The sequence below is a fragment of the Pygocentrus nattereri genome, chromosome 6, assembly GCF_015220715.1.
Source record: "Pygocentrus nattereri isolate fPygNat1 chromosome 6, fPygNat1.pri, whole genome shotgun sequence".
Lineage (NCBI taxonomy): Eukaryota > Metazoa > Chordata > Actinopteri > Characiformes > Serrasalmidae > Pygocentrus > Pygocentrus nattereri.
This window is the reverse complement of record NC_051216.1, coordinates 26,484,527-26,494,770: the sequence shown is the minus strand read 5'-3', so window position 1 is coordinate 26,494,770 and position 10,244 is coordinate 26,484,527.

The following is a 10,244-nucleotide window of genomic DNA, read 5'->3' as shown; positions in this document are numbered from 1 at the left end:
GGCTGTTTATTTTATTTGTCTTTTTTTACCAATAAAATGCAAAGATAATTTCTCCATCTCACAAAGCCCAACATTGTTTATTTTTTTGTTGTTGTTTTTGTTTTTGTTTTTTGGGGGGGGGGGGGGTTGGCATGAGCCCCACATCCACCTCTTTGGTTTACATGCAAGCTGTGATATGTATTGGGTTATTTATAGATCTTCATAGTCTGCTGAAGTGTGTGGAAAAAAAAACGGAAGGAGGTGTGGACATGCCTGTGCTGGTATGTGCCCTTGAAGTGGTGTGAGTGATTTCTGAGATTTTGTGAGAGATCTCTTCACACTAAAAGGACAAAACATTTTTGTGTTGTTCATCATCTTTATGAACTGTTGAACCCCTCTGATGGCATTTATTGAAATGAAGCCGTTTCTTTATGGTAGGCTCCACAACATGTTGACTCCTAATTTGATTTTGTCATAACCTTTCCAACAGCCCTTCTTTATTCTAGGATTTTTGTCTGCAGTTGTAGCAATAGTTTTCCTCTTGACAATGTTAAGAGAGTAGAAGCCTGGCATAAGTCTTTGACATCTGGAATGCTGATCATAGACAGCAGTGATGAGTTAGTAACAAGATAGGTGCTGGTCAGTGTGGGAACAGTGCAGGTGTAAGATACTGTACTGAATCTCTTTAGTACTCTCATAACATCCCAAACAGAATGAACATGCACTTCAGCTCAATACTAAAAGGATCTTTTCAGCGTTCACCAAACTGTATTTTAATCTGATTTAGGCCAGTACTCCAACACACTAGATGTTAAAGCAAGTATAACAGTGAAGTGCAGAATGTAAGCTATAATTCAGGATATTATAAATGAGCCACACAGGAATTTCCAAAATTGGGACGCTGTACAAAATGTAAATAAACAAATGCAAAGATGTGCAAATCATTTGCGCTCTATTTAATTAAAAGTAGTTCAAAGACAACATGCCAAATGTTGATACTTGAATTTGATGCCACCAACACATTTAAAAAAAGCTGGGACGGGGTAATAAAAGACCGGTTAAAGTTGTGAAATAATAAAAAGGACACCTAGTGGAACATTTCACAACTAGTTAGATTAATTGGCAACCAATCTATAACGTAAGTGGTATGAGAAGTGCGTCCCAGTGAGGCTGAGTATTGCAGAAGTAAAGATGGGGAGGGGTTCACCACTCCATGAAAGATTGTGTGCAACAATTCAAGAGTAACATTTCTTAATGTAAAACAGCAAAGAACTTGGGGATTTTATCATCTACGGTACATAATATTAAAAAATTAAGCAAATAAAGAGAAATCTCTATGCAATGTACAAGGCTGAAAACCAGTGTTAGCTGGCCATGATCTTCAGGCTCTCAGATGGCACTGCATGGTAAAGTTCATCGCTCCACCTACAAATGCAAGTGAAAACTTCACCATGCAAAGCAGAAACCACATATAAGCATGATCCAGAAACGCAGCTGCCTTCTCTGGGACCAAGCTCACTTAAGATGGACTGAGGTGAAGAGGAAAAGTTTTGTAATCCAACAAATCAAAATTTGAAATTCTTTTTGGAAAGCAGGAATGCCAGGTCCTCCGGGCAAAAGAGGAGAGGGACCATCTGGTCCCTGAATGATGCAGTATTTGGAGCAACATATGCTGCCATCCAGATGACGTCCTTTTCAGGGAAGGCCCTATTAATTTCAGCAAAACAATGTCAAACCATATTCTGCATGTATTACAGCGTCATGGCCCCAAAGAGTCTAGGTGCTAAACTGGCCTGCGGTCCAGACCTGTCAGCCACTGAAAACATTTGCTACATGAAATGAAAAGTATAACAAAGAGGCCTCGAACTGTTAAGCAGCTGAAATCTTATGTCAAGCAAGAGCAGGAGAACATTTCAGATTCAGAACAACAGCAATTGGTCTCCTCAGTTTCCAAATGCTTGCAGTGTTGTTAAAAATGGTGATGAAACACAGTGGTAAACATGCTCCTAGGCCAACGTTTTTGAAAGGTGTTGCTGGCATCAAATTCAAAATGGGATATTTTTCAAAAACAATAAAATTTCTCAGTTTCAACATTTGTACTATTTTCCATTAAATATAGAGTTTAAATTATTTGCATGTCATTGCATTTTGCACAGTGTCCCCACTTTTTGTGGGAACAGGGTTGTAAATAGATTCCTACATTTTTTAAAGCTGCAAGTAGTTGGACGTTTTTCATGTTTAGCACTTGGTTGCTTTTCCTTTGATGACTGCTTCAAGGCCAGGATTCTTTAAGATTACTAGATGCTGAGTATCTTCACTGATGGTGTTCTGCCAGGCCTGTAATACAGCCATTGTTAATTTCTTGCTTGTTTGGAGATGTTCTCTGCCTATATTTCCAGAATTCATGCTGCTGCTGCCACAGGCAATCAAATAATGCAAAAAGATTCTGTTTGATTGGCATGACGATGTGTAGTACTATGCAAAAATCCAAGATCACTTTTCATTTCATTTCTAGTCAAAAAGGTATTTAAATACAAGGAATTCATTTTCAAGAGAATTTCAGAGTACTTATATATAAGATTTGCATAAGAACTGGGAAAAGGAAAATAATAAATAATATTTTTAAAAAAACTTTTGTTTTTCAGTATAGAGAAATTGAGACTTTTAAAAACTATGCAAACCACCAAAACTGACATCAACAGAAAAACAGCATGCAAAGCTTTCACCGTTGACAGATCTAAAATCTGAAACAAGAAACATCTGAGATGTGTCTGTCTTTCCACTGTAAGATGATGACAATGCTATGGATCTGAAAGGATGTATAGCTCTCAGCAAGCTGTTACTGAAAAAAGGAGACAAACAAAAAGAAGAACATCAGCAAATCAATCAGAAGCAGCTGGTGGTCTCAGTGTAGTCAACTGACCACTCCAGAGTCCAGACCTCAACATCACTGAACGTGTTTAAATTATTTATGAGATATGAGAAGTAGTAAATGTAACTAATAAGACTGAAGTTTGGAAAAAGATCCCTGCAGTCTTTCACAATAAGGTAATAACAACAAAACAAAGTAGAACTTAATGACTGTTTTGATTGGAAATCAGTTAAATGAAGGGTGGTACTTTACTGTACTGTGCTTTAAATCAAGAGCTGTTACTTTTTTCTCCACACTGTCCTGTTTCCATCACTCTATTACAAGTTATTCTTTGTCTCATCTGTCTATAAGATTTTATCCCAGAACTCTGCAAGGTATTTGTATATTTTAAAAAGCCATCACATAACCTCTCAGTTCTTAAGCATTGTCAGTGGTCCTTCTTGTAAACCCTCTGATGTCATGCTGGTGTTTGCTTCTCTGTATGGTATTCTTTGAGACATGCAATGCCTTGAAAAAGTATTCAACCCCCTTAAAGGTCATCAGGTTATTTGGATTACACATGACACTTTGATATTTTGTGCTGTGTCATATTTTATTTAAAAAATTGAGCCTTAAAATTAGGTCATTTTAAATGATACTGGTTTCATACAAGACAATAGTCTGTGACAACAATTACTACCTGAAAAAGTTGTAGACATGCACAAGATAAGAAGAGGCTATAAAATGAAAACCAAGTTTTGGATGTTCCAGTGAGTACTCCTGGATCGATAGAAGCAGCATCAGCATCATACTACCCAGACACTGCCTAGACAAGGCCGCACCTCAAACCTTAGCATGAGAGCAAAAAGGGAAGCCACAAAGAGTCCAGCAACCACTTTGAAGGAGCTACAGAATTCAGGGGCTGAAACTGGAGTGAAGGTGCCACATATCATGAACAATATCAAGAGGTCTACATACACTATATTGCCAAAAGTATTCGCTTGTCTTCCTTCACACGCCTATGAATTTGAGTGACATCCCATTCTTAATCCATACAGTTTAATATGATGTTGGCCCACCCTTTGTAGCTATAACAGCATCAACTCTTCTGGGAAGGCTTACCACAAGGTGTAGGAATGTGTTTATGGGAATTTTAGACCATTCTTCCAGAAGTGCATCTGTGAGGTTAGACACTGATATTGGACGAGAAGGCCTGACTCACAGTCTCTGCTCTAATTCATCCCAAAGGTGTTCCATCGGGTTGAGGTCAGTACTCTGTGCAGGCCAGTCAAGTTCTTCTACACCAAACTTGCTCATCCATGTCTTTATATACCTTGCTTTGTCCACTGGTGCGCAGCCCTTTTGGAATAGGAAGGGGCCATCCCCAAACTGTTCCCACAAAGTTGGGAGCATGAAATTGTCCAAAATCTCTTGGTCTTCTGAATCATTAAGAGTTCAGTTCACTGGAACTAAAGGACTGAGCCCAACTCCTGAAAAACAACCCTACACCATAATCCCCGTTCCATCAAACTTTACACTTGGCACAATGCAATCAGACAAGTACCGTTCTCTTGGCAACCACCAAACCCTGACTCGTCCATCGGATTCCCAAATGGAAAAATGTTATTCGTTACTCCAGAGAACACGTCTCCACTGTTCTAGAGTCCAGTGGTGGCACTTTACACCACTGCATTTGACGTTTTGCATTGCATGTGGTGATGTAAGGTTTGGACGCAGTTTGTTTGTCCACTTTGTTATAATACTACTGACTGGGGAATATTTAGTAGCGAGGAAATTTCACGAGTGGACTTGTTGCACACGTGGCATCCTATCATGGTACCACACTGGAATTCACTGAGCTCCTGAGAGCGACCATTCTTTCACAAATGTTTGTAGAAGCAGTCTGCAGGCCTAGGTGCTTGGATATATTCACCCGTGGCCACGGAAGTGATTGGAACACCTGAATTCAATGATTTGGATGGGTGAGTGAAAACTTTTGGCAATATAGTGTACAACTGGCCTGTATGTGAGGGTGGCAAGAAAGAAGCCATTACTGAAGTAAAAACATATTAAAGCATGTCTGAAGTTTACCAGAAAGCAAGTGATTCAACTAAAATATGGAATAAGGTTTTGTTGAGTTCAGTTGAGACAAAAATAGACCTTTTCTGATGCACAAACACTACGTATGGTGCAAACCTAATACTGCCCATTCCTCAGCAAACACTATCCCAACACAGAAGTATAGGCCTCGTGGCATCCTGTTGTGAAAACGCTTTTCCTAAGCAGAGACTGGGCATCTTGTAAGGACAGTCTGCAAAGATGGTAGAAACCTACTTCAACAGACTTAATGTGGTTATTCCAAGGACTAGTCCAAAAGGGTTGAAAATTTATGTAAGCAGAATTTTTTCTTCTTTATTTTTTTTAAGATCTGCTGACAATGAATTTTGGCTTTAAGAATTAACTTGTTAATTTAACAATTAACAATTAAAGTCTTGTAATCCAGATGAATCTGCTGCCTTAAGGTAGTTAAATATTTGTAAGGCGCTGAATATGTCTACATCCTGTATGTTCACATACAGACTAAAATATTAATTTAGTTATTGAAAGTTTTCTTCATTCTTCCAATGATCTCATGGACTAGATTTCAAATGCCCCCCTACTCTATGTAGTGCATTATGTAGGTCATAAAATAATGGCTTCTACTCCCAAACAGTACACTATATGTCAATTAGAATGCCATTTATATGAAGCCACACACTACACAATTCCTTATCTAACATTTAGAGCCATGACATTTAGACCTATGTAGTACACTATGTAGGAAATAGGGAGCCATTTGTGACTCAACGATAGAATTTGAGGGTTTCTGAAAATGTTGTGCACTAATGCTGCTTCTGTGCCCTATATGTAATAAAACACAAGACCAGGTAGTTACTTAGCCTTGACCACTGTGTTACATTGTACCCAGAGCTGAGAGTTTGGGTCTGACAGCCCAGGTCTGAGAGTGCGCTACTGTGGCTCTGCAGTTTGACCCGTCTCATTGTGCGGTGTGTTTAAGTGTGACTTTGTGCTGGTGACAGATTTTCTCCACTATGCTTCAAGTTACATTTGTAAATAATTCAAGTAGCCATTTTCTTATATCCTTAGAACAGTGATTTATGCCATGTGGGAATATCTATGCTATCTATGCTAGGATTTATTCTTAATATGACTCAGTCAGACAACTTTTTTTTCAACATGACTAGCACTTAATTTTGAATTAAGCAATTCAATTAGTGTGTATCCAACACAACACACACTAATACACCACCATAACATCAGTGTTACTGCAGTGCTGAGAATGATCCACCACTCAAATAGTACCTGCTCTGTTAGGGTCCATGGGGGTCCTGATCACTGAAGAACAGGCTAAAAGGGGTGAAGTATGCAGAGAAAAGTATGCAGAGAAACAGATGGACTACAGTCTGTAATTGTAAAACTACAAAGCGCACCTATAGAGTAAGTGGAGCTGATAAAATGGACAATGAGTATAGAAAGAAGGATCTGATCAGTGTATATTTATTTATGTATTATTTATTCATTCATATATTTTTATATTTCTCTTGCTCATTGAGTAAGATTTAAATAGGTCAAAGTCTGATGGTGCCAGTGTTTTACATAATATGAGTATTTACGTTTGGGAGAGGTCAGCTAGTTAGTAGTCTGTTTTTTACTTATTGGTGACAGCTAAAAAAGGTAAAAGGATGCAAGACAATGAAAATACAACAGCAGAGTGTACATCCCTGCCAGTGTTATGTATGAAAGATAGTGATATTGGCTGTAACCGTATCATCCCTATCTCACAGAGTTTTGTATTTTTTTCCGGATGCCAAGAGTCAGACTAACCTTAGTCAGATTTCAGGCTAGCATGCAAAGAAATAAATTCAACTCCTGACAAAAAGTTTAGTCAGTCTTTGTCAATCTCATGTAAGTAACCCTTGAAAGTTTGCAACCTCATGTAATAAAATCCTGTAAGATTACTCTACCTTGTAAGTTGACATTGTTCTTCCTCTTCTGGTGCTGCGTTTGCTGGTGCTGCCTTTCGTGTCCACACACACCTTGCAGGCAAATGGACGCTACAGATTACACTCACAATTTTGGTACATAAGGGGGCTCATAGAGTGATTTGTATTCAGGACAGAGGTGTAAAAGTGAAATATACTCTCCAACTGTAGGGGGAGCACAAGAGCAAAAAAAAAATTAAATAATATTGCTTTAAGTAGCAAATGGCTGACCTATCTAAACAGATACGTGAAAGAACTGTCCAGTCAGACATTAAGCCTCTGCCCTTCTTTCAAGGTCATGGTGCAGACAGCATTTAAGTTCATGACCAAGAAGACATGATGATGAGCTATCTCTGCCATGTAAACCATGTTGAGGAATGCACAGTAACTCTCAGCTCAGAAGTCTTACTGGTAATTTAACATTCTAAAGAGGCATTTCAGTGAGCTAACATACTTCAATATGCCCATGAGAGATTTCTATAACACTGTGCCCATGCCTGATATGGAGTATTGCTTTGGATTATTGGATTATATGGATTATTCATCTCAGAAACACAATAGATGTACCAGATGGTGTACCAGTGTTTGAGGACGCAAGGTAAGACTCTGGAGGACCCAAGTGCTGAAGTTGTCAAGTGCTTATCTCTGATCTGATTATACCCTGATCTCACTTTGTCTTTCTCTTTTAAGTTATTAAGAAACAATGTAAGAAAAGGTACAGTGCATGCTTCACAGGCATCAGCCTAACAATATGTAAGATGGGTCTTCACCAATCACCCAAGCTGGAGTCTCAACAACCTGTCTAAGCCCCTAGTCATTCACAACCCTGCATTGCTTCACCAGTGCAGTTAACCACATCTTCTGGTTCTACTTTATCTCTCTGTATGTTGGGAGTGACAGAAGCAACACTATAGCTCTCAGGCAAAAACCCACCAGCCTTGTTGAGTGAGTGGAAAACAATAACACTTAAAATATGATTATTGTAAACTTTATTGACTTTGTGGCCTCTGCCTACAGCCAGGCCATTTCAAGATTGAGTGTAGAAGCACTGCCTAGCCCCAGGTGAGCAATGTGCAAACTTATAGCTGTCATTTGAACTAATTAGCCGATGTAGTGAGAGAGAAAACATGGGCAGTGTTACTGCTACCTCATTAAGTCAAACTGGGAATTAATCTATGTGTACCTTTACTGGCAGAGAAGACAGAAATTTTTGTAGGTTCACAGAAATACGAAGAAGCCAGTAAACCTCTGTGTTGGTCAGTGGCCATGCTGCAATAAAAGGACTGTTGGATTCAGGTTCTATGTCATGCACGCTCAGTGAAGAGAGTGAACTGAAACTAACAAACTGTTCTTCCTAACATTGTGCTTATTGGCTGTGATAGTACTCATTCAAGGTGCATATTCAAATTGAATTTGAAGAACGTGAGTCCATGTTCATTGTGCCAGCTTTCTTGTTCCTGGCGTGATGAATTTATGATCTAAACAAATGTGATTGAATGCATCATAGAAACAATGTCTGATCACAAAGTCTGATCACAAGTAATGGAAACACATCATATCCAGAACCAGAGGTCCAAAATGTGAGCAATTTCTTGAGTTACTAATCTGTGTTTCAGTCAGTTACTAAGCCAGAGATGTTTAGGAAAAATTGGCACAGTGAAACCATGGCAAGCAGCTACTCTTCTCTCATAGAAGACGTATGTTATGATGAAAGCTGCCACACATGGTCACTCTGTCACCAGAAACCTATCATCTAGAGTATGTCCTAGGAATGTTTTGGTGTGTAGAGTCATCGCACTCATGTGTCAAGCTGTGATGCAACACCAAGTTGGCAGATATGTCTATTTGTCTTGTGTCTTGTCTGCTTTTTGTGTGCCTTTGGGTTTGTATGAGTACAAAAGGCTGTGCAATTGTTAAATTTCTTTGCTGATGATACTCTCCATATTTGTAGAGTGGAATTTTTCATTAACATTAATAATAATGCTAATAATAATTAATAATTCATTGCTTTACTTAAGCAGTTTTATGGTGTATCTTTACTTTATTAAAGTATTTCCATTTTGAACATTTTATTTTCACTCCACTACATTTCAAAGTCATATATCTTTTTACTCCACTACATTATGCAAAATCTGTCATTCCTTTTGGCTTATGTGTGCATAAAAATGTAACATGTCAAAATATAAGACATGCAAAGCAAGCACACCAATCAGGGTACAGCGTATACTTTGTGTTGAGCTTATTTTGACCTGTTGGACATACCTACCCAGTAAGCACAAGGCGTAACATCAGTGCAACAGTGAAAAAGTTAGGAAGTTTATATTCAACATAAATGATGGAATTAACCTAACTTTGTGTAAATAGACCACAATATTGAAATATGTACACATATGCAGTTGTCATTGGCATCTGTCTTTTTTCTGAATTTATACAAACATTTAATTTTATAGTAAATTTGTTTTGGCTAGTTTCTGTTTATGAACATAGTTCTACAGATGCAATATAGTAAAAGAAGCCTCATTTGCAAACCTGTGTTTAAAGCAAGCTTTTATTAAACTTAAACTTGTAGCTAAGTTGAAAATAAATCTTAAATCGAAACTTTGCTTATTTAGAAATAGTTATTTCAGAGCCACTTGGTTCTACCTAATGGAAATTGTTTGCCTTCAGTGTTTTGTGCTTATAAGAATTTTAATAGACATCAGTGTCAGACTAATTAATGGCATTCTATTGAAAGATTGATTTACCAAAAGTGACACTGGAGTATTTTCACGTAAAATTAGTTAATGAAGCAAGAGTACCAAAAATAGTAATTGGGCATTAGAATCATAAATAATCTTTTAGTATTTTCACTTTCGATACTTATGTACATTTGAAGGTAAATACTTTTGTACTTTTACTCAAGTGGAGGTCTAAAGGAAGGACTTCTACTTTTGCTGGAATAATATTTTACCTTGGGTATCTCTACTTTAACTCAAGTACATGATTTGTGTACTTCGTTCACTGCTGCAAATGTTTAATAGCCTTTTATCCTTTTCACAGAAGCATCTCTTCATGGTCTCAGCATGGTTTTATCACAAGTTCCAGATGGTAAAGTCAAGCTAGGTCATTAGCCGTGGTTTTCCATCTTTTCCAGCCACAAATTCAAGCTAGGTTGTGGCTAGACATCAGGGTCAGCCATGTATGCTTTTCTTGCCCAAGATAGACACCAGAAATGATGTTAAGCCCTGTCAGAATATATTTTCAGCAGGACTCCAGAACCTGCAACAAGGGCCATATTGAAGAATATTATAACCACTGCTCCACTGGAACTGATCTGTGTAAAACTTTGATCAGCTGAACACAACAACAATAATACAATTGATGTTTTGGTA